Here is a 10664-nt window from a genome sequence, read left to right as displayed (position 1 = left end):
TCCAAGGGGTTACACACACACACACACACACACACACTCACACACATATGTGTACACACACACACACACACACACACACCTACTAACCCCAGCTGAGGTATTTCTCTACTTCTCAGTGCAATCAAATTTAACAAATTTAAAATATGTTAAATTTATGGCTCTTCCTAAAAATATATACATTATGTATACATCTATATTTAAATTACTTATATATAATATACACTGTAAAAACAAACCATTTACATATATAAATATGTTTATATTTTATATATAAATATATTTACTTAAATGAATAAATATTATATAAAATGTATGCGTACATTCAGGAAGAGCCATAAACTTTTTAACATCCACAAAGGCATTTTAACATCTGTTTTCCCTGGAGTTGATACAAACCAATACATATGTAAGAAGAGCGCCCTCTGCTGCCACTTGCACAAAATAGATTTTCTGTCTGGCAATACAGAGAAAAACATGTTAAAAGGCTCTTAGGCTATCTAGTTGCTGTCTATAATAAAAAATAAAATCATATAAAAAAATTATATTTGAATGAATAGAACTTTCACCTCCTCAATATCCTCTTGTTTTTGTAGAAAGCCATGTTGCCACATCTTTCTATTGGATTTTATTCTTTCTGTAGTAACTGCAATCCAAACTCTTAACTAAATGAAGTAACCTCTCTCTAGATGCCCAAACCCATAGGTCAGAGGTCAGAGGTCAGGGCTAGCTCCTCATAGTGGGCAGGAGGAAATGGCTTTATTTACTCCAGAGCCCCCCAGGAAAAGGAAACGTGGCTTTGACAACCAGCTCTGCTGAGCGTTCCTGGGGACAGGAGCAGGCAGGAAGTTGAAATGGGCAAAGCAGTCAATCTTCTATAACAATTCCATGATGCAATGATTCAGGAAAATAAAGGATGCCTTTGCTTGGCATCTGTGCTAAGCTTTATATTGGAACAGATTGGTTCCAGATCCTGACTGTCCCCACCACACCTGACCCATCTGGACAAACTAATATGGACTTGAGGGGCATCACAACCACCCCAGGTGTTAGCCCGGAAACTTCCATCCCGTCCAGCATTCCCACCTGCTTTTGTCTCTGTGGTTTGTAGATTCCCTGCTCTGTTTTGCGACTTCCAGAATCAGCTCTGAACTCTCACCTTTCTTGGCTCATTCTTCAACTCAGGACTTTGTAGGCACTTCTTGATTTTGAAATGTTTGCGTCTTCAGGAAGGAGACACTTTCTCAGCCAGCTTCATCCTAGCCTCTTAGCTAAGAAAAGGGGTTGGTTGTCACCACATCTCTGATGATAGTATCTTCTCTAAGCCCCAGTTTCTTTATCATCTGTAAAATGGGAACAATAAGGAACTCACTTCATCGCATTTCTGTGATAATTACAGCTGATAAAGCACTTAGAATACATGTTGTTGTAATATGTAATAAAATAATTTTAAGGTATTATTGACATTTTCTAAGTAGAGAATAATATTAATAGACTAGAGGCCTGGTGCATGACATTTGTGCACTGGGCATGGGGGAGGGTCCCTCAGCCCAGTCTGTGCCCTTTCGAAGTCTGGAAGCCCTTGGGGGATGCTGACTGATAGCTTAGGCCCACTCCTTGTGGGGAGCGGACCTAAGCTGTCAGTCAGACATCCTTAACGCTGCCGCAGAGGTGGGCCGCTCCGCTCACCAGCCATCAGCCCGGCTTGTGGCTGAGCAGCGCTCCCCCTGTGGGAGTGAATTGAGCGTCTGCCCCTTAGTGGTCAGTGCACATCATAACAACCCGTCTTTCCACCGTTTGGTTGATTTGCATATTACCCTTTTATTATATAGGATGAGCATCTGATGGTTATGACCCAGTCAGAGGGAGGGAGGTTAGACATCAAAGGAAAGCATTTTGTCCATAATAAACTATTTTTAAAAACACATAAAAATCAATCTGGAGATAAATATACTGAATGCTAACAATGGTTATCTTTTTTTTTTTTCCTTTATTGATTAAGCTATCACATATTTGTCCTCAAACCCCCATTCCAATCCCCCACCCCCCCACTCATGCCCCCACCCCCCTATTGTCCTTGACCACTGGTTAGGCTCACATATATGCACATAAGTCCTTTGGTTGATCTCTCCCTTTTATCCCCACCCTCCCTTAATAATGGTTATCTTTGAGTGAGGAAACTACAAGTGACTTTTTCTCCCTTACACACGTGCGCTTGTTCCTCTGGGCTAGGGAAAGGCAGGTGGGATGGCTGAGTCATGGGCTGCATGATTTAAAACGTTTAATCTAACATTAATGCTCTCTACCATGGCTGCTTCACTTCCCACTCCCTCCCAGGCAGTGTTTCAGGGTCCCCGTTTACCCCACTTCCCCCAGGCGAGGTGTTTCTCTACTTCTCAGTGCAATGCTCCAACTGCTGTGGATTTACACTAATACCTGTGCATCAATGGATCAATGGATCCCTTCCCCTGAATACAAACTGGTACTCAATCCATTCTTCCTCATCTTAATGCACCTTCCAGTAGAGCAGGGACTGGAAAGCTTTTAAAACAAACTAAATGTTTACACTTTCCCACAGGTAAGGTTCTGGGTGCAAAGTCGGTCCTGCCAATGAGAGGCACTCGTTGGAAATGTGAAGGTGGAGGTGCGGTGGAGGCATCTTCCTGTAGCTTTGGGGCTGTTTCTGATGCGCATGTGGTTATGGAATGTAGTGTTTTCTTCCTCTCAGAAGTGGCCCAGAGTCCAATCTCCAGGTGTGTGGATGGTGAGACTGTGGGTGACTTCTGGATACCAGCTACTTAATCCTGTATCTTATCTGCATTGACATTTCTCTCTCTCTCTCTCTCTCTCTCTCTCTCTCTCTCTCTCTCTCTCTCTCTCTCTCTTAAAAACACCATTAAACTATGCACAGAATTCCATTAAAATCCTTGCCTTTTCTAGGACTGAGTTTCCTGGACTTTAAAATGAAGGGTTCCGGGTAGCTCTTAAAGGCCCTATTAGCTCAAAGACTCAAAGGTCCTAGGAAGCCATTAGAGCAGTGGTTCTCAACCTTTCTCATGCAGCGACCTTTTAATACAGCTCCTCATGTTGCGGTGACCCCCAACCATAAAATTATTTTCGTTGCTGCTTCATAACTGTAATCTTGCTACTGTTGATGAAATGAATCGTAATGTAAATATCTTTGTTTTCTGATGGTGTTAGGCTCTACATCAGCAGTTCTCAACCTGCAGGTTGCGACAACAGATATTACATCATGATTCATTCACAAGAGCAAAATTACAGTTGTGAAGTAGCCACGAAAATAATGTTATGGTTGGGGGTCACCACAGCATGAGGAGCTGTACTAACGGGTCGCGGCATTGGGAAGGATGAGAACCACTGCAGTAGAGGAACCTAGGCATGAAGGGGTTAACTGCTGAAAGCTTCATTAAAAGCCTCGCAAATGATACAGTTGCTTCCCTTCCTCCGTGCCTTGCTTGTCAGTCTTCGGGGCTAAGGTTTCTCTGCTCTGTTTGCTTTCTTTTGTTTCACCTTCCATTAATAGTAAATTGACATAAAATTGCAGCTCCAGCGCATTAGAGGTGTTGCTATGGAAACAGCCTCGCTTCATGGATGTAAACATTAGGCTGTTGATGCTGTTCTCTGAGGTACTGTCACAAAAGAGAAACAGGAAGTAAATGTGAGAATGTAAATGTGAGAATGACGTTTTGTTTTCAGAGACAGGGCCACACGCTGAAGGCTGGACCTGAAGGTGTGTGTCCCACACGGTTGCGGAGATCTGGCTATACCCTGCCTCCGAGGACGCTCCCTGGCCCGGTGGCTGACATGATGGAGCAAGACTGAGATGTGGGTGCTCATTCCGTCCGTGGATGCCCATGCTACCAAGGATTCCCCAAACCTCCAACCTGATGAACATAAAATAAACATACCTCCACTTCAGGCTTATTGGTTGTGGCTCAAAATTGTCCCCTTTTGGGGGTGGGGGTTGTGGGAGCTACTGAAATTTAATTTCTTCCCTCAAATCATTTCATTTCCTTTCAGGATGTAGATTTCCTATTCTTGGCTCTCCCTCCCTATTTCCTCCCTCCCTTCTTCCCTCCTTCTTTCCTTCAATTTTATTGAGGTATTAGAGGCCCAGTACACAAAATTCGTGTAGGGAGGGGGCGGGGGGGGGGGCGGATTGTCCCTCAGCCCAGACTGAAATCTCTCCAATCTGGGACCCCTCAGGGGATGTCCGACTGCCGGTTTAGGCCCAATCTTGGACTGCTGGCTTCCAACTGCTCGCCTGCCTGCCTGCCTACCTTATTGACCCTAACCACTTCTGCTTGCCAGCCTGATAGATGCCTAACTGTTCCTCTGCCAGCCTGATCGCCCCCAACTGCCCTTTCCTGCCAGCCCAGTCACCCCCAACAGCCATCCCCTGCAGGCCTGGTTGCCCTAAGTTCCCTCCCCTGCCAGCCTGGTCACCCTTAACTGCTCCCCCCTGCAGGCCTGGTCACCCCTAACTGCCCTCCCCTGCTGGCCTGATCACCTACAACTATCTTGCAGCCCATCTTGCAGTGGCCATCTTTGACCACATGGTGGTGGCCATCTTGTGCAAGCGTGTGAGGTTCAATTTGCATATCACCTCTTTATTATAGAGGATATTTCTTATATTCTCTCATTTCTTTTTTTCTTGCTGTATAATCTCCCATTATGTGGATAGATCACAGTTTGTTTATTTACTTCAGGCAGATAGAAATTTGGGTTGTTTCCTGTTTGTGGCTATTATAAATAATGCTGCTACATTCCAGTCTTTGCGTGCACCTGCGTCTTATTTTTCTTGAGCGATTACCTCCGAGAAGGATGGCTGGGTTGTATTGTAAGTGAACAAAGTTTCTTAACTTCATAGGAAACTGCAATACTGCTTTCTAAAGTGGCTCAGCCATTTTGCATTCCCTGTAGCGATTGACGAGAGTCTCACTTCCTTGCCAACAGTTTCTGTGCTTATCTCATCTTGGACAAGCACCTGTTTGTGGACCACACTCTGAGCGGGACTGCTCCGAGCCTTTCCTAGGAATGTGTCCAGGATCCCGTATGTAATCTGGAAAACAGCGAGGCCTCCTGGTGTCATCAACCAGCACAACAGGATCTAATGCAAAGTTCCCGGATCAAGAAAATGAAAATTACACACGTCTACTTGTACAGCTACTTTTAACACCAACACAGCAGTATACTTTTTGTGTTAGAATCACTTGAAGTTTTCTATCTTTCCTAAATAATGGGAAATAAACATTATTTCTCCTTTTAAAAAATGAATCCTACTCTAGCTCTATCATGCCTCTTGGCTTTGAAAGCAGGTCCATTAGCATCATTGCTGGACTTGAGCATGGCCTGCATGGGGCAGATGTAATGGGTGGCCAGCCAGCCAGAAGTTCTCATACAGGTGCTAGATGGGGGCGGGTGGAGTCACAGAGATGCACCCTGAGTGAATAGGAAAAACATCAAGTTGAACCCTTAAGTCAGCAGCCATGGAGGAGAGAACACTTTGCTAGAGGGAGTAGCTGGAGCAACTTTCCCAGGTCAGGGAAGTGTCTTACCATTTGGTGTGGAGAGAAGGAAACACCATTGACCTGACAGGTCAGGAGAGCATGTTGCCTGTTTAATTTTCTGCCCCTTTAGCAGGCACATCTGAGTCACAATCCAGTGTGTGGTTTTCAGTCCGGCCTCCGCAGCCCGGGGGCAGGCTGATTCAGTCCCTGTTTGTGATGGCAGGGTGTCTTAGAGTGGCATACCCAGAAACGCACTAACTCAGGCTCATCCCTAATTACTGAGCGTGGGTTGGAGCCACGCGGACTTGTTTTGCTAAGCAGCAGAGACATTCCATCAAAAGGCGAATTCACTGAAGAGAGGGTGCTCTCTTCTCCACATGCAAGTGGCCAGAAAGGATGGGCCGCCCTACTGAGCAGACGTGGTGGCGGCTGCTGGGGGTTATTTTTGGCACCGTGTTCCGGAATGGAGTACAGTTACCGCAGACACGCGAAGAATCAGACCTGAGCTAAAGCAGAGCACTCTTGTTGTTTTTTTTCTTTTCTTTTCACAAAAATAAAATAAAATAAAATAAAATAAAATAAAATAAAGTTGAGGAAAGTTTATGTTGAAGAGATTTTTTTTGGGGGGGGGGAGTGAGAGAGGGTTATGGGAAACAGCATATTCTTACTTTGTCTTGGAAAGTCTTCTCTCCCTTTGCTATAACCAGCTGTAGGTTACAGTGGCTGCAAAGACTGAATGTATATCATTTTACACTCCCAAACGTGTGGTCCTTTCTCCCTGAAGCAACTAGAAATGAATGCACGGGTGTAAGGGTAAGGAATACAGTGAGTAGAAGTGTAACTTTTTGAGAAACTATCCCAGTGTTTCCCAAAGTAGCTGAGTCATCTTGCGTATCCTCCAGTAGCATCCTGGTGAGAGTTCCTATTATTCCGTGTCCTCATTAGCACGTAATATAGCCAGTTCTTCTTCTTCTTCTTCTTTTTTTTAATTAGCCATTTTTTTGGAATGCGGCTTTAATGTCCATTTCCCTAATGATTAATGATGGGTGATTATTTGCCATCTGTGTATCTGTTGCGGGTGACACGTCTGTTCAAATATTTTGCCCACTTAAAAAATTGGTGTGTTTGTTTTCCTATCATTGAGAATTATTTATATATTATAGACACAAGTCATTTGTCAGTTGTGTTTTGGAAATATTTTCTCCCAATCTGTGGTTTGTTTTTCATCTTCTTAATGTTGCCTTTTGAGGAGCACAAGATTTTAACGTTGATGAAGTCCAATTTATTATTATTCTTTTCTTTTATGGGTCATCTTTATTTATTTTTTTGTATTTAATAAATCTTTGCCTAATCCAAGATGAGTGACTTTTCCCCATGTTTTTCTTCTAGAAGGTTACAGTTTTAGGTTTTCCCATTTTTTATTTATTTATTTTTTTAAATTAAAGATCTCAAAGACACAGGCCTGGAGAAATACAAAGCTATAAATCCCCATGGAAGATGAAATTCAAAATACAAACATTATATTTTTTTTGATCCTACACAGAGATGAGATTGACCACCTTCCATTGTCTGCACAGCCCTAAGCTAATACACAAGGCATTTACAACTCCCACCATAAGAGTGGACACTCGTTGGTTAAGTCTGCCTTCCTCACAAGGCCCCTGGGCTTCCCTTAGGCAATGACTAGGTTTGATTCATCTTTGTATCCTGAGCTTTCAGCCCTGTACCCTGCCAACTCGATCCCACTGAGCCACTGCTGGCATCATGGAAAACTGTCCAACCTGGGACAGGGGTTTCATTCACTGGCCTCAGTTTTTAATTCCTGAAAAGGAAAGGTTTGAAGAGATGGTCTCTTCCAGCTTAGAAACGCTAAGATACTGGTTGGACAGCTGGTTGGGGTGTAGTGGGCAAAGGAGACATAGGTGGAGGGAAATTTGCCCCCTCTCTTCTTGCTTTATCTTCTATACAGTTAAAGCTGGTATCTGAAATGTCAGTGACCTGTGTCTTCTGACCTTAAAACAAAAAACAAAAAACAAAACCACCCCCCCCCTCTCTTTCTATTTAATCTCTCTCCTTTTTAATGTCTTTTGTGTTCTCTGATTCACAGTCTACTCTGGGTTTTCAGAAACCTCTAAAAGGCTTGAGTCCACCTTTCTTGCAAATGGTTGGGGGAGGGCATGGGAAGAAAGAAGAGAAGAGAACAGGGCTTGTGTCCCCGTCCACCAGCACGCAGCAGCGTCTGCCCTCGATCCGGACAAAGCCGATGAAAGGGGAAAGGAGTCCTTATTGATCGGCAGAAAACAGAGCCGGCAGAGCCCAGAAGCTTCTCTTTGGCCAGCCTCCCCATTGTGCTCCCCCCTCTGCACTGTCCTCCCAGGGGCTGGACACCCGACACTCCCACCGAGGTTCTCACGGCATTGACAGTTTAGCTGGAAACCCAAGTCCCCATCCTGAGGGATTTCTCACTGCCTTCCCACGGCCACCCATGCCGCAGCCCTGGAGGGCGTGTCAGCAAGCAGAGGAAATAAGAGGCCACCAGAGCAGGTGCCAGGTGATACGCCTGCTCCGGGCAGCCCCCCAGTGGCCAGGCTTGGCCAGCCAGGCTGTGAAACCAGAGACCAGCCCGGTCCCACAGGCTCTCAGCCACGGAAACTTCATTACTATGCAACTAGGGCGCCTAGCCCTGCCGGGGCTGCTGGAGCCATGTCTGCCAGGGACACGGGTTCTTCCCCACCTGGGCCTGGAAGATGGGTGCCCTGGGCTTTTGGTTCCCTCCTTTCTCTTTCGTCTTCTTTCTCAACAATGTCTCTCTTGCTCTCTTCGTTCACTTCCTCACTTCCCCTTTGCTGTCTTTCTTTTTCTCTATTCTTTTCCTCCCCTCTCCTCTTCCACCCTGCCCTTCTCTCCCCCTCCCCCTTCCCGCTCCCCCAAGTCTCCCACCTGCCTCCAGTCTTCCTCTTCCCTCCCCTCTCTAACTCTCCTCTCGTGGAGGACTTACCCAGGAGTGCTCCTGGGCTTCCTGACCAGCTGCCCACGGCTTCCTGGCCACCAGGCGTCCAGCAGACACACCCATGTCAGTGAATCTTCAACATAAGCTCTCAGCGATCGTGGCCCGGGGGATGGGAGGAAGTTCAAGACATTTTCTTCATACTTCTTCCTTTTTTAGACAGATTTTTTCTTTTCTTTTCTGGACGTCATATGTCAGTTGGATTATTGTCTCTGGATTCTCTCTCTGTCTGAAGCCCTAGTGAGGCATTGGAGAGCTCCCTTGCAAATATCACAGTTAATCTGAAGTGAGGCATGGCAGGCCTGAATGTCACAGGCATTTAGAAGAAGGAAGTTGCCCAGTAGCCTGCCAAGGTCCTCTCTCAGACTTTTCCAATGGCTCGGGTGGGGAGTCCCAGGAAACTTAAAGCCCCAAAGAAGTTCATCTACGTGAACCGTTTTGCAAGCAAAGCCACAGTGGCCAGGCATGGAGGCCAGTGCCCTACTCTTTTGACATAAGGACAATGAGGAAGACGTCTCTTTCCGCCACAGGAGGAGAGAGGACGGTCAGTCATCAATGTGTACTGAGGCCCAGCCATGCTGCATGGCAGAAGGAACCATTTTCGCTGCCTCCTAGGCCTGGGCGGCAGGCATGACCCTGTCGGCAGCCACACAGAATGCTGCTCCTCCACGCGCTCACAGAGACAGGCCCTCACGTCACAGCCCTTGGGAGACCACCACGGCGACTAGAAAGTGCACAGTGTCCAACCTCAAGCTCGTTCCTATACTCGCCAGTCCACTGGAGCAGTGAGTCTCACGTTTAGCTGTGACCTTGGACTCCACCAGGCATCCAGGTGAGGGAGGGTCGTCTGAAGTGGTCTCTGGTTCCTATGGATTTACATGAAAGACTCCTGTTGTTTCAATTTCACAAATATCATAAGAAACAGACAATCTTTATTCCCACTTGGTTTGTTTATTTTGCAGTAAATATTATCATTTCATTGAACTTAGCAGTTTCAAAAAAGACTTGATGTATTCTCTTTACCATGGATGGTTTTCACTATTGACTCTGGGACCGAAATGTTAACACTCTTCCCACTGGAAAACTGAGGAATTAGGAGAGGGGAACAGTCTTTATTGTAAACACAAGTGGGTCTTATAAATTCCACTGATTTCAACTGTAGAAATAGAAATCTGTGTATCTAAAATGTGTATTGATATTAATTGCAAATGTATGAAGTCTTCTCCTTCTAAACTAAAAATCTACCAAATCTAAAGATCTAAAGTCTAAATAATAATAATAATAATAATAATAATCTAAACTCAAAAAATCTACTTAAAATTGTGAAAAAGTCCATTTTATCCTTAGTAAATTATGGTGTCCAAATCCTATAAGCTGAATCTATGTAGCTTTATTGTTTCCCTGGGATGTGCTAAAGGAAAGGGTATTCTCTTTGGTGTCAGACTGGTGATAGGATCTCAGCCCCATAAGGTACTTAATTCCTTGGCGCCTTCCTCAGAGAGACTGTCAACCTACAGAACAAGGTTGTTGTGAGGATTAAACAAGATAAAGACAAATAGCGTCTTGCTCAATACAATGCCTGCTGCACAGTGAGTGAGCAATACTTTTACCTTCCTTTCCTCTTTGTCTGTGACACTGGGAGGAAACCTGTGCTGCCGACCTTACCCCAGCAAACCACTAGATGGCACTAACTTGGAGATCCTTCATCTACCTTCGAAAAACACCGGGAAATCCCATCCCATCCCTCAATATTTATCTAAGTGTTGGTTATCTTATCTGTGGATTCTGCTCTCCCTGGCTTAAGCTCAGCTACTGAGGATAAATTATTTGTACCGACACTCCTCTATTAGCAAAGCACACCCTCCACCTAGACCTGCAGGATACATGGTACGGAATGTAGTCCATGGCAAAAGAGAGGTAGGAAGAAGAGAAAAGAGAGACAAAGAGAATGAAAGAGAAGCAAAAAAGGAAAGTCAGTGGGAAAGAGAGTGACGAGTGGAGGACAATAAGAGAGACCGGGAGAAGAAGAGAAGAATGAAATTATTAATATTTGACTAAAAGGGGAGAGGACTTTATTTTTGTTTTACATTCTGTGAAGCCAAAAGGGATACTTCCTTTCCTTGGTAAAC

At 45.0% G+C, this 10664-nt stretch overlaps 1 long non-coding RNA gene across 1 annotated transcript in view; it reads right to left on the bottom strand.

Annotated features, from left to right (window-relative positions):
- Positions 1-1323: 1323 nt before the first annotated feature.
- Positions 1324-10664, bottom strand: part of LOC311629136 — a 30380-nt gene continuing 21039 nt past the window's right edge. Inside the window, exon 3 of the long non-coding RNA XR_014796154.1 lies at positions 1324-1340. This is a non-coding gene — a long non-coding RNA (uncharacterized lncRNA). The remainder of the gene's footprint in view (positions 1341-10664) is intronic.

This window comes from Pipistrellus hanaki (genome assembly GCF_964339955.1).
Source record: "Pipistrellus hanaki genome assembly, chromosome: 10".
NCBI lineage: Eukaryota > Metazoa > Chordata > Mammalia > Chiroptera > Vespertilionidae > Pipistrellus > Pipistrellus hanaki.
The sequence above is the reverse complement of the archived record's forward strand: the minus strand, read 5'-3'. Positions and strand labels throughout refer to the sequence as shown.